Source organism: Callithrix jacchus, chromosome 1 (assembly GCF_049354715.1).
Source record: "Callithrix jacchus isolate 240 chromosome 1, calJac240_pri, whole genome shotgun sequence".
NCBI classification, from domain to species: domain Eukaryota; kingdom Metazoa; phylum Chordata; class Mammalia; order Primates; family Cebidae; genus Callithrix; species Callithrix jacchus.
In genome coordinates, this window is record NC_133502.1 from 8674806 (window position 1) to 8700790 (window position 25985).

Consider the following 25985-nt stretch of genomic DNA (forward strand, 5'->3'; position numbering starts at 1 on the left):
ACCTGTTAAGAAGTACATGATATATGAATGACTTAAAATTTATCTAAAGGTACATAAGCTTTACAAAGACATATTTGATTTTCCTTCCTGGCAAAACAATACAATTTGATTATTGATTGTTATTGCCAATAATATATTTTTCAAAGTTTATATCTCAGCCCCCCAAAATAATTTTATGACATTTTAAAAATGAGAGTTCTAAGAGCTGCACATTCTAATATTTAAGTTGCACAATTTTAATGAAATAAGATATTTACATTCAAATTAGACATACCAGAAGTCATAGTTGTAATCAAAATAAAATATATACAATTTTGCTAAGTTCAAATGATTTGTATCTATCTCATACTAATTCCTAGAAGCCAGGAAATAGTGCTTTCATGGGAAATCTTTAAAATAGCTAATAACTTAATCCAACTTTATATTGCTACATGAACTATTGAAATATTTAACAAATATGCATCAATAATTTTCTGTAAGCATTTAAAAGCCCAATTTGTCTACATTAATATCACTTTTATCTTTTTATCTTGAATGACACATTTATTTTAAATTGATTTAAAAGATAAATTACCAATGTTAGTTTTCTAGTACTTATGGTTCTCATTATTTATATAAAAGAAAGTTATAAAATCATGTAAACAAAATTAATTTTAATCAGTTTTATGAAAACTATTCTCAAATGTCAGTCTTTGAGTCACCTTAATATTGTGCTACAAAACCAAACAACCTTTTAAAAAAAGTTTTTGCCACACAACAAATTTGGCCACATGGTAGAATTCTTTAGATTCTAAATCCACTTTGCAGAATACATTACTCATTATCTATGGCTTTTATTTACCTAATTCAGAATCAGGTTACCCTCAGAGCATTGTTTCTGTCCAAGTGAAAAGTGTATTATAGGTTTGCCCTAAATTTCTGATTAATAACAAAGAATTTAGAGGATATCTGGGGAAATATGGTATATTAAACATATATTTAAGACACACACACACACAGAGAGAGAGAGAACGCATGAAAGAGCAGTCCTGCTTACCAGCAAGGAGATACATTTAAAGATGTAGCCATACAAAGAAGGCCATATGAAGTAAGAGGGGATGATAGCCACAAAAATGTTGAGAGTTGGAAAGCAGAAGAACAAATAGTAATGAATCAGCAGGTGCAAATAATATGAAACTCAAGCAAAGAGTGAACAAAGCCAAGAAGAAAACCTACCTGACAATACAGAACCCCCAGACACAGTACTAACTTGTACCTCTGGAAGTGGATGTGAAAACTCGGAACAAAATGGTTGAAATATAGTTACACTGCTCAAATTAAACTGCTGACAAGTGGTTAAAACATCCAGTTCTCCAACCCCCACCGATCCCAGATCCTAGCAGAAGACAAGAGATGTATTCTCTGCAGCGGGCAGAACAGAGGTCCCTAGATGAAGAACACAGATGCATTTAGAGTATGATTGGCCTGGAAACATAACATCAGTAAACGTTTACATGATGAGTTTTGTAAAACCCAGCCTTCTTCCTTACTGATTGCTGGCAGCCAAGGCTACAACATCAAGGTAAGAGATTAGAAAAATGTTCTCAGGGATCTGATCTGCCCAAGTAGGAACATCTGTATGTATTGCCACAACCAGATAATCATACAGTAAACCCAACAGTGGACAGAATCCACCAACACACTCGGAGTTTGCACTCCGAAGAGAAGGACACATGCAAATGTAGAAGATATCTCCAGAGAGTTTCCAAAATAAAAGAAGAGGTGAAAACAAACATGAAAAAACTTGGAAGGGACAGAGACTAAGATGTCTTTTAAAGCACATAAACTTTTTTATTAATATATTCACAGAGATATGAGAAGATATGAAAATAAAACCATATATAGGCCAGGCACCGTGTCTCACACCTGCAATCCCAGCACTTTGGGAGGCAGAGGTGGGCAGATCAAGAAGTCAGGTGTTCAAGACCTGCTGGGCCAAGATGGTGAAACCCCATCCCTACTAAAAACACAAAAATTAACTGGACATGGTAGCACATACCTGTAGTCCCAGCTACTCGGGAGGCTGAGATAGGAGAATTGTTTGAATCCAGGAGTCGGAGGTTGCAGTGAGCCGAGATCATGCCACTGCACTCCAGTCTCAGCGACAGAGCAAGAATCCATCTCAAAAAAAAGAAAGAATGAAAGAACAAACCATAGGAATGTCACGGAGCTAAATAAACAGTCTTTAAGAATTAAAAATAAACTCCATAGAAGGATCTGAAACCACAGTTGAGAAAATCTTCCAGAAAAAATAAATTAAAAAAAGATGAAATGTAGAGAAAAACAGATAAGAAAATCTGTGTTCAAAACCAGATTTGATATGGAAGAGGGAGAATGAAAAGATAATTCAAGAAAAATTATCAAATAAAAAAGACATGAGTTTCAAAATTGAAAGCAAGCCAACAAGCCTTCAGAATCATGGATAAAATAGACCCATATCAAAGCATATTCCTGTGAAAGTTCCAATAAAGAGAACGCTCCATAAACTTCCAGAAGAAATATAAAAAATAAAATCAGATCATTTGTGAATGATCAAGTATTATCAGGTCTTTAAATTTCTCAACATCAGCACTGAAAGCTACAAAAGAATGAAACAGTGGCTAAAATATTACAATGAAATAATTTCCAAACTAAAATTATTTCCAACAATGTATCAATCAAGTGTGAAAGTAAATTTACTTTTTTTTTTTTTTCCTGAATGCATGTTCTCCAAAACTTTACAGACAATGCAGTCTTTCTCAAGAAGCTACTGTAGGATGTAGGCAAAAATAAACAAGGAAAGAAATTCCAAAGGGAGAGGGACATGGGATACAGAAAACGGGTCCTCACCTAAGAAACAATGCACGAAGAAGCACTCAGTGAATGGGGAAGGGGTCTCAGCATGTTGGCTTCCACTGATTCACATTCAAGTGCAAAATCTTGGGGAAAGTTTTTAAGGGGAGACACTGATAAAACAAATACCTGATGAGTTTTGAGTATTTTGAGAAAACATTTAGAGAATTATGAGGAGATAACTATTTGAAGATGAATTAATTTTAAGTTCATAAAAAACTAAAATAGTTTTTCTAAACCTAGACCATTTTTTGGAAATATTACAGTAGGTTCAATGCTCTTAAGAAGACAACTAAATACTTCCTCTCCCATGATATGTGACCTCAGAATAGTGACTTAACCATTTAGGAATCTATTTTCTACCAATCAAAAATTGGTATAGTCATTAGTCGATATTAGTCTTAAAAGACTCCTTCTAGAAAATAAACCTTGTCCCATAATAACACTGATTTTGTATATCTAGTATTTTTGTTGAAAGACTAGTTTTATTACCTACATTAAGAATTATCTGTACATTTTTCTTCCTCTTTTCTCCTCCCGTCCCTCTGCCCTAGCCTTCTCTACTTAAATTATTATGCCTGGTTGTTACTCCTACCAAATGAGCTGAGTGGGATGGAAGCAGACCAGAATCAATACCGAGCTGGGAAACAAAGCTAACACATTGTGCCTTCATGTAAGTCACCAAAAATACTCCATTGAGAAGCAATATATCATGGCAGTTAAGAAGTTAGACTCTAAAAGTCAACTGCTTGGGTTCAAATCTCAACTCTACCACTGACTATCTCTGTGATCCTGGACAAGTTACTAACTTCTGCGTTCCTATTTCCAGATCCTTACATGGGAAATAATAATGCTCCCTCGTAAAAATGCTGTGAGCATGAAATGATTTGATATATTTAAATTCTTAGAGCAGTGTCTGGAGCACAGCTGAGATATGTTAATGTTAGCTTTATTATTATTGATATCAGGGAATTAGCATTTGGTCACTGTATGCCTGAGAATAAAGGGAAAGAGTGGGTTTTATAAGAAAGTTAAAACTCCATTCATACATTAAAATAGCATCTTCTTAATAATGTTTTTTATTATGAAAAAGGTCTATCACTGGTGCAGGAAAGCATAGGTTTTATTATTCTTATGATATTAGGTTCCTAGTTTATTATTGCAGATGCTTGGCTTTTGGTTGATTTCTGTTCTCAAGTCACAAGAGTTCATACACCTTCATTGGATGCTTAATAAACATAAGCTTAAATGATAATGTGACGATCCATCAGACCCTAACTTTAGAATATTTAAAGTTATTTTTTCTTTCGGCTACTTCTTAATTTTCAGGATTTAATTATACAGCTTAAATGTAATGTGAATGTGCAAAGAAAATATTTACAAAGGGCAGATGGGAGAACGCCCAGAAGAACTGATCATGTATAAAATCAGCATGCCAGATGATATTACTCAGAGGGCATAGATGGATGTGAGAGCATACTTATAATGTTACTTATACATTTCTCTTTGAAAATAGTAATAGCTTCCTAAATGTCTATTTCTGATCTCTCTTACATACAACTGCCCACAAAATCCTTTTAGGTACAACTGTAATCATAGCAGTATCCTGTTCAAGCATCTTTAATGTGTCCCCACTGGCTACAGGAAATACATTTCACCTGCCTGGCATGGTATCCAAGGCACAGCACCATTTGACTCACTCTCTTTTGAGCATAGAACATGATGGCTCTGCTTGACTTTACAGAATACAATAAAAATAGAATATTTGACTCTTCTTAAATATGCCCTGAACTAGTCACTTCAATGTCTGGATTTACGCTTTATACAACAATTTCTCCACAGAACTTTACACAGGAATCCACCTACATCTTTCCAAATTATAGCAATTATTTGTTTACTAAGTCAAAGAACACTTCTTTATGAAGCACTGCTTGTTTCACTCAAGCACATAACATTTTTCCTTTTAGAGCTTTCGCAATGTTTCCTTAACACTAAAATACTCTGCCACACATTACCTGTATTTACTTACTTCTATATGGTAGGTTCATGAAGGATAGAATGTTATCTTATAATCGTCCTTCAAAAAATCATCCATGGAATTTACGAAGGTGCTTTGAACATCAACAATGTTTAATATGTATTACATTAAATTGAGTGGTATTGACCACTGATACACTTGCTCACATTAGTCATTGAGATTAATTTTCAAAGTTGTAATCTGTCTCCTATTTTACAATATAAGTATAAATGATTTTCTGAAAGGAAAATTCTGAGATCTATTCTCTTAGCAAATTTCAAGCATACAGTACAGTATTAATAACTACAGTTAACATAATATACATTGGGTCTATAGTATTTTATAACTGAAAGTTTATACTTTTTGACCAATATCTTTCCTTTTTCCCCAACCCCTAGCCCTTTGTAACTACCATTCTACCATTACTATAAGTTTGATTTTAGTTAGATTTCACATACAAGTGAGATCATGAAGTATTTTTTTTCTGTGTCTAGCTTTTTTCATTTAGCATAATGTCTTCAAACTTGATCCATTAGGTTGGCAAGGACATGATTTTCTTCCTTCTAAGGTTGAATACATCCTTTAAGTTTGATATGCCTCAGTTTTCTTCATTCACTCACCAATGGACATTTAGGTTGTTTCCATTTCTTAGCTAATGTGAATGATGCTGCAATGAACATGGGAATGCAAATATCTCTGAAAGACACTGATTTTACTTCCTTTGGATATATACTAACAAGTTGATTTCCTGAATCATAGGGTAGTTCTATTTTTACTTTTTAAAGAACAGCATAGACAGCACAGAAATAAACCCATGTGAAGCCAACAAATTTGGGCTGAATTCTTCTCATGCTGCCATTTCTATGGTTGTTCTTCTGCCTTTCTCTTCCACTTATAAAGACCCTTATGATTACATTGGATCTACCCAGATATTCCAGGATAATCTTCCCATCTCAAGGTCATCAGATGAACAATTCTAATTTAATCTGAAGCTTTAGTTCCTCTTTGTCATGTAACCTAATATAGATGCATATTCTGCAGTTTAGGACCTGTACATCTTCGGTGGGACATGATTCTGCCTATCACAGCTAGTAGCAAGGTTTACTAGTAATTTAAAGACACAAACAATTAAGATGCACATGTGAAGCAGAGAGACATGTAGGCCATCCATGCGGTTTCCCACATCTTCTCCATTATAAAGATGCACTCTCTGGCCCACCCAAAGTAACACAGTGGTCTCTAAGTAAGGTACACAAGTTATTTTCTCAGCACGCAAGGAACAGTTAGGTTATTAATTATCTCCATTTTATGACAATTAAGTTAAATCATTAAGTGGCTTACATGATATTCTACAGAGAAACCTACTTCATAAAGCTACTCATGTTATTTGTTTACTATATGTAATCCTAAAACAGAGACACCTTGTTAAGAGAATTCTACCGATAAGGACTCTCTTCCAAGCCATTATCATGTTGTTATCAGCATGTTTAAAAGTAAAGTAGACTAGATTACCTGCGTTCTTTCTTTGGGAACATCACTTGGTAATGAGAGGAAAATGAATTACAAGCCAGATGCTTTAACTACTATTTCTACTGTCACTATGCCAGGTGCTGACGCCGGAAAAGATATAATCAAACAAAAATAAAACTTCTGTACTTGTGGAGCCCACATTACTAGTCAAACTGGGTAAGGGGATTAATTATGAAACTGTGCTATGCTACGCTGAAGAAACTGGACTCAGAGGTGAAATAATGGAGAGCCATCAAAACATCATTTAGTCAAATAGGTTAGGAAGTGGGCACATATGGAAGTGGAAAATTTATACTAACAAATTCATTACCACAATACAGAAGACAGCTGATGAGTGTCCAAAAGAAAGTAGAGGGAATGGAAATGAAGAAAAGGAAACAAATGCTTTAAAATATATATAATCTATCATACTTGGTGAGGGCTGAATATTCCAGCAATTTTGCACTGAGGGAAAAAAAGAAGAAAAAACCCACATGAAATGGAAGGAGCAGAAAAGAACAGAGGCTATGTTGTGTGGGGTGGTATGTCCCAAAAGGGTAGTATATGCAGAAGCTTTGAAAGCACATAAAAAGGACACTGAACACAGTTGGACAGAGATAGGAGATGTATCTGGTGAGGACATAATCAGAGTTGAACCTAGAAGCCTATGTAGGAATTTACCAGGATAAAAGGAAGGGAGGACACACATGCAAACTCTTAGGGAGTCTAATTGTTTAAAATAATCGCATCTTGGCCGGGTGCAGTGGCTCATGCCTGTAATCCCAGCACTTTGCAAGGCCGAGGCGGGCGGATCACAGGGTCAAGAGATCGAGATCATGGTGAAACCCTGTCTCTACTAAAATATACAAAAAGTAGTTGGGTGTGGTGGCACAGGCCTGGGGTACCAGCTACTCAGGAGGCTAAGGCAAGAGAATTGTTTGAACCCGGGAAGTGGAGGTTGCAGTGAGCTGAGATGGCGCCACTGCACTCCAGCCTGGTGCCTGACAACAGAATGAGACTCTGTTTAAAAAAAAACGCATCTTTCTTCCAAAAACTTAATAGTGGTATTGATCATATGTTTTATTAACTTCTCAAATACAAGTAGCTTAATAAGCCTTCAGGACTGAATATCTTTGATGATAGATGATATCCTAAAATGATGAATCAACTTTTGAAGATTACTCTAGTTTTAGAACTTGTTTATAAAATGCCTGTAATTTGTGTGGTGCAGTTGTGAGCACTGGATCAATGTTAACTATTTTGACTTCTCTTTAATTCTGAAATATTAACAGTGCTGGAACACTACTATAACTTGAAAGAGCATTACTATTTACATTTTAAAAATTCACATTTACAAAGTCACATCGATTATGCTCACTAAGAATTAACTGCTATAGCAATTGCCTTCCCACCATTAAAAATTAGAAAATGAAACAAAATACATAAATATGATGGCCCAAGTTTACTGCATAGTGGCAGTTTGAGACTGCAGTGAAGAGAGAGGTAATTCATTTTTTTTGTTTTAGTTTCTGTATCTGTTATTTTTTTTTCTTCAGCTTTTAAGTTTTGGGGTACATGTGCAGGACATGCAGATTTGTTACATAGGTAAATGTGTGCCATGGTGGGTTGCTGCACAAATCAACCCTTCACCTAGGTTTTAAGCCCAGTATCATCCATGAGCTATTTTTTCTGATGCTCCTCCTCCCCTTGGCCCCCACCAACAGGCCCCAGTGTATGTTGTTCCCCCTACCCCTCACATGTCCATGTGTTCTCATTGTTCAGCTGCCATTTATAAGTGAGAACATGTGGTGTTTGGTTTTCTGTTCCAGAGTTAGTTTGCTGAGGATAATGGCTTCCAAATCTATCCATGTCCCTGCAAAAGACATAATCACATTCCCTTTTACGGCTGCGTAGTATTCCATGGTGTGTATGTACACATTTTCCTTATCCAGTTTATCATTGATAGGCATTTGGGTTTATTCCATGTCTTTATTATAGTGAGTAGTGCTGCAATGCATGTATTTTTATAATAGAATAACTTATATATTTTTTGGTATACACCCACTAATGAGATTGCTGGGTCAAATGGCATTTCTGCTTCTAGATCTTTAAGGAATTGCCACACTGTCTTCTACAGTGGCTAAACTAATTTACATCTCAACCAACAGTGTAAAACCATTCCTTTTTCTCTGTAACCTTACCAGCATCTCTTGTTTCTTGACTTTTTAATAATGGCCATACTGACTGGCATGAAATGGTATCTCATTGTGGTTTTGATTTGCATTTCTCTAATGATCAGTGATGTTGAGCTTTTCTTCATGTTTACTGGCCATATGAGTGTCTTCTTTTGAGAAGTATCTGTTCATGTCTTTGCACACTTTTTAATGTTTTTTTTCTTGCAGATTTAAGTTCCTTGTAGACACTGGATATTAGACCTTTGTTAGATGGATAGATTGCAAACATTTTCTTCCATTCTGTGGGTTGTCTGTTCATGTAGAGAGGCAATTCAAATAGAACTTAGCAGACATAAATTGAATTGAGCACAACAAGACTGGATGTTGGAGGGGCTGACATGTCTAGAATTTTTGAGGCAGAATACAAAGAAAAGGAGAGGACAGAGAGGTTTTCAGAGATCCACATAGAACTGAGTTTCTAGCCAAATCTTTGTCAATACATGAATGAGAGGAAACCACTTGAGGCCAGGAAAGAATGACTGGAAAGAGGCACAGTAAACAATTCTCACAACTTTCACTGTTGTGTTCTTCCCAGTGAGAAAGTGGAGATCTTTTGTAACACATGGGCCATTGAGTAGAGTCCTCAGAAAAGTTGTCTCAGAAATGAGGCTAAGTTATTCCCCAAATAAATACTTCTCAAAATGCCATAAGAAAGTATGAAAAGGTCCAACTTATTAACCTCTTAATCACACTCCAGAACAAAGTTCAACACTCTTAAAAGGACAATAACAAAATCCATCATCTAGCCATGTAAAATGCACAATGTTCAGCATCAGTCCAAATATATCATATATGCAACAAAGAATATATTACCCATAACTAGGAGAAAAAAATAAACAAAAATGGAGCCATAAAGAGAAGATAATAAATTGAAAATAAACACATGAAAACAGCTAGCATATGTCTTACGAACATGCTCAAGGATATAAAGGAAGCAGGAACATAATTAGGAGGGAAGTAGGACATATAAAAACAACCCAAATGGAATATCTACAGATGAGTTATTCAATATATAAATGAAAAATGCACTGGACTTAACAGGAGATTAAATGCCTCAAAAAATAATGAATTGAGCATTAATTAGAAATTATTCCAAATGGTATAAAGATAGAAGACATATTAAAAATATAATCAGAATGTCAATGATCTGTGGGAATATATCAAATGTCAAATAGTTTGTATAACCAGAATTTCAGAAAAAGAAGAGGGAAAAATACTTAAATAAATAACAGCCAAAAGTTTATAAAACTTTAAAAACTATATTTTCAATCATCTAACAATGCCATTGAACCCCAAACAGAAGAATAAATGACATTAAAGCACATCATACTCAAATTGTGCAAGTGAGAGATAAAGAAAATCTTGAAGACACCCAAAAGAAATGGCACATTATATAAATATGACAAGAAAATAATTTTGGCAGTCTTCTAGTCACAAACCATGGAAGCCTGAAGATAACGGAAACACTTCCTCAAAAACCTGAGTGGGGAAAAATAAAAACTGAGAATTCTATGTTTAGCATATATATGTGTGTGTATATTATGTCATTCAATAATTGAGGTGAAATAAAGACATTTTTAGTTCGACAAAAGATAAGAATACATACCTCCAGCATTCTTCCAGCTCTTTTGCACTACAAGATAAATTAGCACTTCACAAAGAAAGAAAAAAGACACCAGAGGAAAGTTTGGATTTGCAACAACTAATGAGTAATACTAAAAATGGTATATGTGTGAGAAAACATGAAAAACATCTTGTTTATTAAAATAATCTACTGTTTAAAGCAAAAGTAAGAATATATTGTGGGGTATATAACATATGTAAAATTAAAGTATATAATACTTCAAAGAAAAAAAGAGAAGAAATAGGAAAATACAATGTGAGAGTCTGACTCTATACATGAAGAGATGGATATACAGTCGTTTCCCATTATTCAAGTGGGATTGGTTCAAGGACGCTCACATGTACCAAAATCTACACATATTCAAGTTCTACAATGATTCTTGTGGAATCTGCCTATATGAAAAGTCAGCCCTCTGTATATACAAGCTTCACATCTTGAGAACACTGTATTTTTTACCTATGTTTGGTTGAAAACAATCTACATATGAGTGCATCCACACAATTCAAACCTGTGTTTTTCAAGGATCAACTGTAAGATTATTGTATGTAGATTGCAATAATGTAAAGATGTATATTTATATGCATATATGTGTGTATATGTATATACACATACACTCTATAACAATCACTAGCAAAAAATTTTTAAGAGATATGGCATGTAATTCAGTAGTGGAGACACACTGAAATAACAACAAAAAAAATCAATTACTATGCAAGAAAGAAGAAAGGGAAAGGAGAGCAAATAACACATGAAGCTCTCTGAGTCTGTTTGTGCTGCTGAAAGAAAATTATCTGATACTGGTTAATTCATTTAAAAATATAAATTGATTTCTCACAGTTCAGCAGGCTGGGAAGACCAAGCTCAAGTCACCATCAGTAGATGCAGTGTCTGCTGAGGGCCGCTCCCTGCTTGCAAGATGGTACCTTCCTGCTGTGTCCTAAAATGGAAGAAGGCAAAAAGGGATAGATTATGTGTCTTTACATGACTGAAAATATGGAAGGATCTGGTAGCTCTCTAAAACCCTGGAAGGTTAATCCCAGTCATAAGAGTGGAACCCTCATGACTTAGTCACTTCCCAAAGTTCCACTGCTTAATACCACCACAATTGCGATGAAATTTCAACATGTGAATTTTGGGGGAAAACATGCATTCAAATCATAGCAGGGACACATAGAAAATATGGAGCAGATGCAACATTCAAACCCAACATCATCAATATTTACATTAAATTTGAATAGCCTTAACATTATTTACATTTAATGAAAAGCAGACTTCAAATTGAATGTGTAACCAAGAATCTCGTGTTATCTCCAAAACATGTATTTTAAGTATAATGACACATATACATTAAAAGCAAAGGATGAATAAGAGATATACCAGGAATAAACTGTTCAAAACAAAGATGTATTCATGATATTACTATCAGTAAAAGAAGAATATGGGGGAGTGGGAAATACTATCAACAATAAACAGATATTTAATAATAATAAAAAGTCTATTCATCTAGCTATTAACCTAGAACATCAAATATTCACTTAATAAAAAATAATGTTCACTTTATAATAGAACATCATAATATACTAAACAAAAACCAATTTAACAAAAAGTTGAAATAAATAAATGTATAATTATGTTTAGAGACTTCAACATGCTCTTTTAATATTTTATAAAACAAATAGACAAAAATTAGTAAGATATATTATACCTATTGTTGATAATGATAACATTAACAAATAATTGATGTTATAAAATACTCTACCTAGCAACAGCAGAATACATATTTGTTTTACATGCATGTGGAATATTCAAAAGATAAATCATAAACCAGGGTCATCAAAAATCTCATAATAAATTTAAAATAATTATATGTAGTATGTTTTCTGATAAAAATCAGATTAAACTATAAATCAAATGCAGAAGCTATTTGGAAAATCCCCTATATTGCTGAAAATTAAACAGCATGATTCTAAATGACCAGTTTCAAAGAAACAATTAAGAGAAGTTAGAAAATATTTTGAACTAAATTGAAATGAAAACATGATATCTTAAAATTTGGGAAATATAGATGAAGAAGAGAATTGAGAAAAATGTGTAGAATCATGCACTTACATACAAACAGAAAGCTCTAAAATTGATGTAAGCTTCTATTTTAAGTAGCTATAAAATAAAGAGAAAATGAAAAGGAAAATAAGCAAAAGAAAGATAACAATGAAAGATAAGAGCACAGACCAGCTACCGATTAGTAGTGCCTAACAATTGGGTGTGATATGAGGGGTCCCCACTTTATTTGGATCCAACTAGGGGGTAATTTATGCCCCAGAGAATTGTCAAAAATAATAGTAAAATCAGCTAGAAATTAGTAGATTCTAATAGACAGTGTGATACCCATCAAGTTGGATCAGCCAGAATCTTAATAGGGAGATCAGACCACAATATAGTCAAAGAGATGCCAGCTAGAACATGTCAGCTCTGGTTCTCAAGAAGGCTACACATATGCCTAAAGCCATGCTCTTTGGGGAGCAACCAGAGAAATTTCAAAACATAAGTAAAATTACTTGGCTCTGTGTCCCCACTCAAATCTCATCTTGTAGCTTCCACAAATCCCACATGTTGTGGAGGGGATCCAGTGAAAGAAGAGAGAAACATGGGGACATGTCTGTCTCATGCCATTTGCATGATAATAATGGGTCTCATAAGAACTGATGGTTTTAAAAACGGGAGTGTCTCTACACAAGTTCCCACTTGGCCTGCTGCCACCCACATGACAGAAAGATGTGACTTGCTCTACCTTGCCTTCTGCCATGATTGTGGGGCCTTCCCAGCCATGTGGAACTGAAAGTCCAATAAACCTTTTTCTTGTGTAAATTGCCCGGCCTTGGGTATGTCTTTATCAGCAGTGTGAAAATGGACTAATACAGTAAATTGGTTCTAGTAGAGTGGGTAATTGCTGAAAAGATACCTGAAAATGTGGAAGCACTTTGGAACTGGGTAACAGGCAGATTTTTGGACAGTGTGGAGGGCTTAAAAGAAGACATGAAAATGTGGGAAAGTCTGGAACTTCCTAGATACTTCTTGAATAACTTTGCTTAAAATGCTGTTACTGATATGGACAATATTATGGTGCAAGTTATGGTGGTCTCAGGTGAAAATGAGGAACTTGTTGGGAACTGGAGCAAGGTGGCTTTGCTATGTTTTAGCAAAGACACTGGCAGCATTTTGTCCCTGCCATGGAGATTTGTAGAACTTTGAACTTGAGGGAGATGATTTAGGTATCCAGCAGAAGAAATTTCTAAGCAGCCAAAGCATTTAAGATATGACTTGGGTGCTGTTAAAAGCACTCAGTTTTATAAGGAAAGCAGAGCATAAAAGTTCAAAAAATTTGCAATCAGACAATGCAATAGAAAAGAAAATCTCATTTTCTGAGAAGACATTTAAGCCTGCTGCAGAGATTTGGAAAGTTAATGAGTAGTAGAATGTTAATCCCGAAGAAAATGGGGGAAATGTACGGAGGGCATTTCCAAGGTTTTCATGGCAGCCCAGCCCATCACAGGCCTGGAGGTTCTAGGAGGAAAAAATGGTTTCATTAGCTAGGTCTAGGGACCCCATGCTGTGTGCAACCTAGGAGCTTGGTTGTCTGTGACCCAGCCACTACAGCCATGCTGGGAAGGTGCCAACATAGAGCTTGGACCATGGCTTCAGAGAGTGCAAGCCCCAAGCCTTGACAGCTTCCATGTGGTGTTGAGCCTGTGGGTGCACAGAAGTAAAGAATTGAAATTTGGGAACTACTGCCTTGATTTCAGAAGATGTATGGAAACACCTGGGATGCCCAGGCAGAAGTTTGCTGTGGAGAACTTCTGACAGGGCAGTGTAGAAGGATGTGGGTTGGAGACCCCACTCAGAGTCCCTACTAGGGCACTGCCTAGTGGAGCTCTGAGAAGAGGCCCACCATTCTCCGATCCCAGAATGATAGATCCACCAACAGCTTGCACCGTGGGCCTGGAAGAGCCCCAGACACTGAATGCCAGCCCATAAAAGCAGCCTGGAGGGAGGCTGTACCCTGCAGAGACACGGGGATGGAGCTGCCCAAGACCATGGAAACCCACCTCTTGCATCAGCATGACCTGGATGTGAGATATGCAGTCACAGGAGATCATTTTGGAACTTTAAGATATGACTGCCCTGCTGGATTTCAGACTTGCATGGAGCCTTCGGCCCCTCTGCTTTGGCCATTCCTCCTATTTGAAAAGGCTGTATTTATCCAATGCCTGTATCCTTATTGTATCTAGGAAGTAACTAACTTGCTTTTGATTTTACAGGCTCATAGGCAGATGGAACTTGCCTTGTCTTAGGTGAGAGTTTGGACTGTGGATTTTTGCAGTAATGGTGAATTGAGTTGGGACTTTGACTGTTGGGAAGGCATAATTGGTTTAGAAATGTGAAGATACGAGATTTGGGAGGGGCCAGGGCAGAATGATATGGTTTCACTCTGTATCCCCACCCAAATCTCATCTTGTAGTTTCCATATTTCCCATGAGTTATGGGAGAGACCCAGTGAGAGATGACTGAAGCCTGGGGCATGTCTGTCCTGTACTGTTCTTGTGATAGTCAATTAGGCTTATGAGATCTGATGGTCTTAAAAACAGGAGTTTCTCTCTAAAGACTCTCTCTTTGCCTGCTGCCATCTACATAAGATATGACTTGCTCTTCTTTTCCTTACACCATAATTGTGATGCCTACCCAGCCATGTGCAACTGTGAATCCATTAAACCTCTTTTTTGCCCAGTCTTGGGCATATCTTTATCAGCCCTGTGAAAAGGACCTAATACAGTAGGTCATGGATGAAAGTAGGGCAAACTCATAGGCTCCTTGTACAGTGAAAGCCATATCCAAGCCACACAGAAATGCAGCAATAAAAGCTGAAAACTTTGCTCCTAGCAGACACAATTTCTGATGGTGCTGACCAGAACAACTCTAGAAGTCCAGACTCAAAACAAAAATAAGGGAGTAAAATGAGCAGGGGTATCATATATTCATGTAACAATAGACCCCCAAAATTGAGGAAGCCAACACTGACAGTGTTGAAGGGAGAAACAGACAAAAAAGAAAAAAAAATTTCAGAAAAATTAGAAATGAAAATACAACTAAATTAGAAATCAGTAACAAAGTCATTTGGAAAATTCTCAAATATGTAGAAATAAAACAACATATCCCTAAAATAACTAATGAATCAAATAAAATCACAAAACAGATTAGAAAAATGCTTTTAGATGAATAAAAATTTAAAAACAACATACAAAAACGTATGGGGTTAAGATAAAGCAGTGCTTAGAGGGAAATTTATGGTGATAAATTCCTATCCTAGAAAAGAAGATAAAAGCTGGGTGCAGTGACTCCCACTTGTAATCCTAGCACTTTGGGAGGCAGAGGTGGGTGGATCGCCTGAGTCCTGGAGTTGTAGGCAAAACTGAGCAACACACTGAAACCCCAACTCTACAAAATATACAAAAATTAGCTGGGCATGCTGTGCCTGTAGTCCCAGCTACTGGGACTCCCAGGCTGAGGTGGGAGGATTGCTTGAGCCCAGGAGGTTGATGCTACAGTGATTGGGCCACTTTGCTCCAGCCTGGGTGACAGAGTGAGATCTAGTCTCAGAAAAAAAAAAAAGCTCCAATAAATGACCCATTATTACTTTTAGGAAGTTAAGTAAGAGCAAGTGAAAGCCAAAGCAAGCAGAAAGATAAAAATTATAATAAATGAAACAGAGAGAATACAAAAATGTTTAAGAAAAAAGAAACAAAAATTGATTCTCTCAAAGATTAGCAAATTTGGCCAACTTTTAGCTAAACCAATTAAGGAAACAAAGACTTAAATTACTAAATTCAGTAGGGAAAGAGGAAACATCCCTGCTGACCTTAGAGAAATAAAAAGTTTACAAGGGAATACTAAAAATAACTATATGCTAACAAACATAAGTTATATGAAAGGAGAAATTACAGAAAGACATGAACTACCAAAATGACCTAAGAATAAATAGAAAACCTAAATAGACCTATGCCAAGTGGAAAATGAAGTTAGTAACAGTAACAGTTTTTAAAACTCTACCCAATAAGAAAAATCCAAGTCCAGAAAGCTTCCCTGGGGATCCTACCAAACAAATAAAGGATGATTAGTGCTCATTCTTGACAATCTCTTTTAAAATATATGAGAGAACACTCCTCAACTCACCCTATGAGGCCACTATTACCCTCATAACAAAACTAAAGACATTATAAGCAAAAAAGCACAATCCAATATTGTTTATGAATATAGAAAAGTCCTTAATAAAATAGTAGCAAACCATAACCACCAACAGACAAAAAGATTATATAGCATGACCAAGTGGAATTACCTCAGAAACAAAAAGGTTGGTTTCACGTCTGAAAATCAATTAAGACAATATACATCATATTAACAGAATACAGGACAAAAACCACTTTATCATTTCTATAGACACAAAACATATCTATCTCCAAAATCCTAAAACTTATAATGGAACCACAGAAGACCCAGAATAGCTAAAGTTATCCTAAGCAAAAAGAACAAAACTGAAGGAATCACATTACCTCATTTTAAATTACATTACAGAGCTATAGTATCCAAAACAGCATGATACTGGTACAAAAACAGACACATAGACCAATGGAACAGTACAGAGAATCCAGAATCCAAAACTGGTTCATCATTTAAAAAAAAAAGAAACCATCTGGTTTCTTCTGGTTAAGAAACCAGAAACCAGACATGCAAGGGAATATTCTCAATCTAATAAAGGGTGTCTACGAAAAAGCCTTCCTTCTTTCAACAACACCCCACCCCACTGTTGTTCCTTAAAAATTTTACAGCATTTGGAATTGTCAGCCAATCTTATTTTTACCTGTGCATTTCTTCTTATTGCAGCTATTATTTCTAATATTCTTTCTCAGTGTTTGACCATTTCTTTCTGTCTCTTTTCTTAGTTGTACCCAATCCTACTGTTGCTCGGGAAAAAAAAAAAAGTGGCCATTGCCCGGGAGCCATCTCTCACACCTGTAATCCCAGCACTTTGGGAGGCCAAGGCGGGTGAATCAAGAGGTCAGGAGATCGAGATCATCCTGGCCAACATGGTGAAACCACATCTCTACTAAAATGCAAAAAATTATTCTGGCATGGTGGTGGCGGCATGCACCTGTAGTCCCAGCTACTCCAGAGGCTGATGCAGGGGAATTGCTTGAACCTGGTTGGCGGAGGTTGCAGTGAGCTGAGATCATACCACTGCACTCCAGCTGGGTAACAGAGCAAGACTCCATCTCAAATAAATAGTCATTGCCCAAGGTTTTGTCCACAACTTGCTTGCTTTCTCTAAATCTATCTTGTGTAGCCTGACCATTTTAATACTGTGACTATATATATAATGTGAATGACTCCAAAATTTATAGTTCCCAAGATAACCATTCTTTCCCATTATATTATGGTATTTCCTACCACCTGTAGGACATTTATCTCTTGAAGTACCACAGGCATTTCAAATTCTTCATGTAAGAATGAAAGTTAATGATTTCTCTAGTCCCTGATCCTGAATATCCTCCCTGCTCAATTATACCACAATTCCTCTGAGCAACCAAACTCAAAATCCTAGCATTTTCTTTCTTTCCTTTCTCACAATCTGTCACTAAGTCCCACAGACAGTGATGCTGTGTTTATCCTCTCATTCCATTTCTAGGACTCCTTTCCCAAGTCCTCAAATGAACTGCTGTTTAGCGTTCTGGTTTGTATTTCTACATCCAGCTTCTTTAACCTTCAATCAAAACAGTACATAGTCACAGGATTAAGACTCTACTTGTGATATTCATCAAACAGAATTCAATGGCATCCTGTTTATAATGAATACAGTGCTAGCTTCTTTACTGGACATTAGGTGATATTCAGTATTGGGTTCCAATCTAAGTTCTTAGCCTTGTCTCATTCTTCCCGTTCATCTTCAGCACAACCAACCTGGGTTACTCAAAGCTTCGAGCATACTGATCTCCAATCCTTCGTCCCCTTGCAAACATGGGTTCTCCCAATTTTCTTGCAGTTGAAATCCTATCCATATTTGAGGATTTAATTAAAATGGGACTTTCTACATGCAGCTTCCTTTATTCTCCAAACAGAAAGGGTCTCTCCCAGAACAAATAACACACTTTCCATAGATATTTACAGCAATATCTTCTGCACTAGAGGATTTGTGTATCTAGTCTTCACTACTATTTTACAAGCTTCTGAAGGTAGATACTCAATCTTATTTTTGTGTCTCCTATAATATGGTTATAACATAGATGATCAATAAGTGATCTGTTTAAGTAAAGCACTAAAGAGGCCAGAAGGCTCTGTGATAAGTAATCAATACAAAATACTGGAGCTACTTATATAATAGCAACAAATCATACTATGTGGCTAACATGTTACCAGCAATGCTCTAGGAGCTTGTAAACAAATTTTAACAAAATAAATTGAAGTGACTGATTATGGTAGACTAGATGGGATCTTTCTTGCAGATCTGATATTTTATAATTCTGTGAAATGCCAGCAATCCTATTTGGTAGATAAAAGGAACAAAAAAGAAAACATATGACATTCGGCTCTCCCTGCCTGGAAAATTTGTCCACAATTTTGACAAAGCTCATTCTGTGGCTAATTTCCAAGTGTATAAAATGCATTTGAAATATCTAAATGAGTCCATCAGAAATATTCACCCAGTTTACAATAGAAATTTTCAGGTTACTTCTTTTGCCAGTTTTGCTTATAGAAATGATGAGAAGGGAAAAGATGTACAAGAGCCAGCCTCAGTTCATCTAATGGAAGACCTATGGTACCTTGTGGGAAGCAGAATGTGTTGCTTAAATTTAGGTGCTCTGAAGTTAGACTGCCTGGCTTCCAATCTATGATTCAGCATTACCTAGCTTTATGGCAATGGCCAGGTTACGTCGTGTTTCCAAGTCTCATATTCGGTAAAATAGGAGTAACAAGAGAACTCATGGTGTTGATGGGAAGAATAAGTCAATAATACTAAGGACTTAGCATGCTACCTAGCATACAGTATGCCTTAAAATTTCTCACCTATTTTCTTCCATTTTGTGTGTGTGTGTGTGCTAATTTGTCTATGTAGTTTTTATAATTGCCAAAATACAGATATGTGAAAATTAATCTCTGAAAACCTAATATCTTGAGAAAATCATAATAAATGCTAAAATTTTAACATTTCCTTTCCTATTTTGTCTGCACCTTTAAAAAATCTGTCACTGTCTCTGGTAATAAACTTAACTCACTGTAAAATTCTGACTTTCAAAGAAAATGTAAACTCATTTATTCTGTACAATGTATGTTATCTAGTCTTCTTCATGCACCTCCTCCAGTTGGTTTGTAGGAATAAAACTAGTAATGATGTCCAATCTGATGTACATCTCAGTCTCATTCCATACTTTAAGTGGGTTTACCTTTTGCTTTGGCACTTTTGAGCATCTCTCAGTACATGTAATCTATGCTCAGACTCTCCTAGGAAAGATAATGCTCTTTCACTCAGTTTTCTCAGGGTTCGCTTCTCCCAATCCAGCTTAGATCCAAGATGGAATTTTTATGAGGATTGGGAAGGAGAAGAGTGGCTTTGATGTCCTCACAATGTAGAGAAGGGTTAAGGTTATCTGGTTTCTACCTCCTCTGGCCTCTTGCATGTTCCTTGCACAGTCAGATACTGCTTGCCCTGCTGGCATTTGTGAATAATGCCTGTGGCTGGTGAGATTATGACTGACTCCTATGTCTTGGACAATTCTTAGGAATCATTGGTATCACCTGCATTTGCTTCATTTCCACAGGCTACATATTTATATTATTGCATGTATGTCATTTAATCTCTAACTGATGATTGTTTGTACACAGAAATGCTAATGGTTTTGTAATAATAATTTAAAATCTCATTAAACTCTATTATGTATCTAACAGTTTTGTTTTTAGTTTATTTTCTTGGATTTCCTCCAAGACTGTTAGTATAGCTTTTACCGAGGGAATCCTAGAGCCATTAGAAGTATCAGGTGAATAGATCTTTTATTGTCTTTTTTATTCTAGGATAGACAGTGGGATCCAGCAGAGTTGAACCTCAGATTCTGAGAGAGTAACCCCAGATCTTGAGTTACAAATCTTTAACCTGCATGCTTAAGGAGTTACCAGCTTGTTTAATGGTAGGATAAATATACTGGAATTCAAACTTTGAAGCCGCAGCTGACAATGAACCTGTGACTGTCAACACAGATGTATCTGCTTTTCATAGAGCTTTCTAGGATTCTTCAGGGAATCAACCTTAACTGTTACCTTTCACATAACCCCTGCAAAAACAATTTTCTTTTCTCTCTCCTTTTAAACATTTTTGTCTCTTCCTTTTATGAGTGTTGCTTAATTTGATTGGCTAGTATCTGCAAGAAAAAGTGCAAAAACAGGCTGGGCATAGTGGCTCCCACCTGTAATCCCAGTACTTTGGAAGCCCTCAGATCACCTGAGGTCAGGAGTTCAACACCAGCCTGACCAACATGGAGAAACCCCATCCCTAGTAAAAATACAAAATTAGTCGGGCATGGTGGCACATGCCTGTAATCCCAGCTACTAGGGAGGCTGAGGCAAGAGGCTTGTACCCAGGAGGTAGAGGTTGCAGTGAGCTGAGATCACGCCATTGCACTCCAGCCTGGGCAACAAAAGTAAAACTCCATCTCAAAAAATACTAGCAATAATAATGGTGATAGGGCAATAATTTTCTCATTTCTAAAAATGTTTCATCACTGATACTACTTGAGAATCATATACATGTATATAATTGGTCTCTCTGTCTCTCTCTCTCTCTCATATATATATATATATCTGTATAAATTGACTTTCATATTTTTTCCAAACTTCATTTATCTGATTGTTTTTCATAGGTGATATTTAACTTACTACTTTATCATTTCTATTTCCTACAAACTGAAAATTAGATTTAGAGGCTTAACAAAGGCTTTTGAAGTGTTGTTTCAAGTTTTTTGAGTTTTTTCAAATTAGTTTCAGGTGTTTGGAGTTTTCAGTAAATAATAAATGTGAGGAGTTTTGTTAGGACAAAGATGGAATTTTAACAAATGCTTTTTCTATCAGAATAATTACACAGTCTATCTTTGAATTTAACTATAAGAAATTATACCAATAAATTTCCTCATCTATAAATTTCCTCATCAATTGTATCTATACCCCTTGGAATAACCATTCTGGAGTCATATTGTGGTTATTTTGATATATTGCTTTTTTAGTATCTTTGGATACTAGACTTTAGTTTTGTGCTATATTTGACAAGTTTTGGTATCATAGTCATATAGTCTCATGACAAGAAATAGAAAGCAGAGCTTTCTTTTGGCTCTTTTGATGAGATTGTTTATTTCCCATAAACATCAGATGTTTCATATGGGTGTAACAAACTAAAACTTTAACCACCGCAATTATCTGAGCCTGTTGGGTTTTTTCTTTTTTGGTATAGCTCTTAGACAATCTCATGAGTTCTGACCTCTGTTTATTTATGTTTTTGTGTTTTATGTTTTCTTTCCCGTCTTTGGTCCATTTTAAATCATGTAATTTTTATATAATATAATCTATCTAAATTTGTTGATTTATTAACATGGAATTGAGTGAAACAATAAAATACTCTCTTAAGATTCTTTAACTTCCTTAACATTTATTTTTTCATTTGCCATATCTAATGTTTCCCTAATTGTGCTGCATTTTCTTTTCTTTAAAATGGGAAAGTCAGTGGTTCAATTATTTTCCCCCAATCATACCATTTTTCTGTTCCCTAATGCATATATTTAGGTTTTCATTTTCCTTAGTTTTGTTCTTTGTATTTCCAGGATTATTTTATATAACTTATGAATGTGAATATTTAATTTGAAATTTCATTTATTTTTTGAAGATACTTGAGACCATATTATTGTCATTATTTTAAAAATACTCTGCAATTGTGATCTGTAAGCTTATTTTGCCCCAAGAGTTTGTTACAAAATAATGTTAATAAAGTGTCAAACGTGGCTGGGTGTGGAGGCTCATGCCTATTATCCCAGCACTTTGGGAGGCTGAGGTAGGCAGATCACTTGAGTTCAGGAGTTCCAGACCAGCCTGGCCAATGTGGTGATACCCCATCTATTCAGAAAAAAAAAAAAAAAAAAAAAAAAAAAATTAGCCAGATGTGGTGGTGTGCTCATGTAGTCCCAGTTACTTGGGAGGCCACGACAGGGGAAACCACTTGAACCTGGGAGGTGAAGGTTGCAACAAACAGAGCTCACACCACAGCACTCCAGCCTGGGTGACACAGTGAGACTCCATCACAAAAAGAAAAAAACGTCAAATACTTTAGGGGTTTTGTTTCTAAAATTAGTATTTATTTTTCAGAGTATTAAACTGTGGTTTCAGAATATGAGCTGAAGTACTTTCTCTTCTTTGGAATTCAGTATTTCTCTTTGGCTACTGTGTGATTACATTTTTATAAAATGTTCCAGAGGCTGCTTAAAAAGAATATTCTCTGTTTGCAGGTTATAGCTTTTAATATATTTATTTATTGAATAGAATTAATATTTTACTGTATTATTTAGACTATTATGTTGGGACAACTTTTATACACATAATATTCCAAGGACAAAACCCTAATTTTTAAATTCTTTCCCTTCTGTTGCTGTTGCCTACGTTTCTCATCTCAGTCCCTGCAATGTTTTCTTCAGGTATTCTGATGTCAGGTTAGTTGTTACATAAAGGCTTATTAAGAAATTATTTCAGCTGGGTGCTGTGGCTCACACCTGTTATCCCAGCTACTTAGGAGGCAGGGAATTGCTTAAACCTGGGAGGTGGAGGTTGCAGTGAGCCAAGATCACACCACTGCACTCTAGCCTGGAAGACAGAGAGCAAGAATACATCTCAAAAGAACCAAACAAACAAAAAGGAATTGTTTGATTTATAATTTTAAAGATCTTAAAGAAATCCTGTTGGTGTTTAATATTTTCAAAATTGTATTTTATGTAATTTTGATAAATTCTCCCCTATTTACATTTGCTGATTGTATTTTTACCCACTCAAGTTTTCTGAGTCACTTTGAACATTTTGTTAATATGGATTGGGATTTACTTATGAGACCATATGGGATTATTGTGTATTTAATAGATAAAGTCTTACCACTTCTATTTTCAGTTATGGGTTTGTTTTCATTGCCCACAGGAGGAAAGACTGTTTTTTCTAGATGGTTAGTGACTATGCTTATATTTTTAAACAATTGAGTTAGGTTTCTATGTATTAATACACCATCTTCAGAAAAATTATCCAGAGAGGCCATCCTCTGCAAGAGACAGAACTGAAAGTCAGCACACTGCCTCTCTTTCTTGCAACTTTCTAGCCCCAGCTCTTGTCGTTGTATTTGAAGTTTTGTCTTTGTCTTGTATTTTCAATTCCTAAGTATCTTAAGATGTATTTCAGGAATCCTCCTTTGTGTAACAGTGTTAGTCACAAAATTACAAAATATATTATTCATTTTTTTAAAGAATTTCGTGCTTGCCTCTGGTATTTCTACCCATGAGAATTCCTATTTGTAAGTTACATTTTTAATGTACTTTTGGAATATATAACATTCACATATTTCAAAATTCAAAAGCATATGAAAGTGCATGTATCAAAAGTCTGATCTTTACCCCTGGACCCTGGGCCAGTTCTTTTCTTCACAGATAATTAATAGGATGAGATTTCTGTGTGAGTAGGGGTGTATACTTCCAAATATACTGTGTCCCTGTGTGAGACTCCTCTACATACTGGTTGTGGGATGGGGGCCAATTACTTAACCCATCTGAGCTTCAGTTTTTTTTCATCTTTTCATAAAGAACCCTTCATGCATTTCATCAGCAAACATTTAGTGTCAGCTTGTTTCTTTCTGACATTGTTCTATTAGCTTGCTTTTTTTAAAAATTGAAATTCCAGTGTATTAGTCTGTTCTCACACTGCTAATAAAGACATACTGAGACTGGGTAATTTATCAAGAAAAGAAATTTAACTGACTTACAATTCCACATGGCTGGGGAGGCCTCATAATCTTGGTGGAAGACGAAGGAAGAGTAAAGCGACTTCTTACTTGACAGAGGGCAAGAGAGAATGAAAACTAAGTGAAAGGGGTTTTCCCTTATAAAACCATCAGACCATGTGAGACTTATTCACGACTACCAGAACAGTGTGTGGAAACCGCCCCCATGAGTCAGTTATCTCCCACGGGGTCCCCTCCCCCAATGGGAATTATGGGAGCTACAATTCAAAATGAGAATCAGGTGGGGACACAGCCAAACTATATCATGCATTAAACGTGTAGATTAATTTAGTGATAATTGACGTATTTATGGTTTGATTCTTCCAATCCAAGTACTTGCTATTTCTCTTTATTCAAGAAAGTCTTACCAAAAAATGTAATCACATATTAGCCAAATAAAAATACTCATTCAATTCTGGAGAAAAATCTCCTTCAGTTTATAGTCTGAAAACGCAATTTTAAAAAGTGAAAAATAAACGTCAAATTTAGAAACAAAAAGCCCAAATCCTGTGCTGGGGGCTGAAGACAAAGCAGTAAACAAAACTGATATATTGCTTACGGTCTAGGGAAAGGAATGACAGTACATGCCTTACAGGGAGATTTAGACAGGAGTGGATGGGAAGCGCTTTGTCAGTATTAGTTAACTGTCACGTACACATTCTTCATTGTCTCTCACGTGGGTAATACCTCAATGTTACACACCTTGTTCCACTTGCTTTTTAAATCCTGGTTGTTGTTCCATATCCTCACATAAGGACCTTCCCAGTTATACTTTGCAGCTAAATACTATCCATTGTGTGATGTACTATCATTTCATTAGCTAGTTCTCTTGTGATAAATATTTTGGTGTTTTTGTAATATTTTGCTATTAAAAAAGGATTGCTGCAATAATCATTTCACTTGATACATAATTGAATATGTTGCAGTGGTGGGATTGCTGGGTATTAAGCAATGTACTGTGTAATTTTCACGGACATTATCTCTCACAGGGATTGTGCTGATTTACATTCCCACAAGCAACAAACCAGAGGAGCTTTTCTTCTCACCCTCACCCACAGATTGACTATTAACCTTTTGTATCCTTGGTAACCTGAAATGTGACAAATAGTATCGCACTCTAGATTTACTCTTTATCTTATTAAAGAGAGTTTGGTTTAGAATCTCTCCCCATAACAAAAATTCAAATTATCTTTGCTATCTTTTTGTAATCCTTTAATTCTTTTCTATTTATTAATTGGTGCCTATTTTTCCAATCTGTAGAAATGTTCTAAATATTAAAGAAATTAGGCTTTGTCTCAATAGGTGTTATGAAAATTGAGGTTTGAAGTTATTTATGATGAATTTTGTCTTTCTTCTTCATTGCTGTTATTACCTTTAAGTAGTAGAAAGTTTCTATCATTTCCCATATGGGTTCCAGGATTTTCATTATTATTAGGAAAGCCTTCCCTATTCTGAGATTACAACATTGTTAACAATGAATTTCTATACTACTTCTATAGTTTTATGTCTATGGGTTTTTTTTATTCATCGAAACATACCGTGGTATAAAATGAGACACGGAAGAGAACTTATTTTAGTCCAGATTGCTACCAAAATGTCATAACATAATTTAGTTTTAAT

At 35.7% G+C, this 25985-nt stretch overlaps 1 long non-coding RNA gene across 1 annotated transcript in view; it reads right to left on the reverse strand.

Annotated features, from left to right (window-relative positions):
* LOC128929098 (uncharacterized) overlaps window positions 1-24569 on the reverse strand; it is a 72070-nt gene extending 47501 nt beyond the window's left edge. The window contains exons 1-2 of the long non-coding RNA XR_008475050.2: window positions 24348-24569; window positions 11091-11192 (exon numbers count right to left, since the gene is read on the reverse strand). This is a non-coding gene — a long non-coding RNA (uncharacterized LOC128929098). The remainder of the gene's footprint in view (window positions 1-11090; window positions 11193-24347) is intronic.
* Window positions 24570-25985: the final 1416 nt, after the last annotated feature.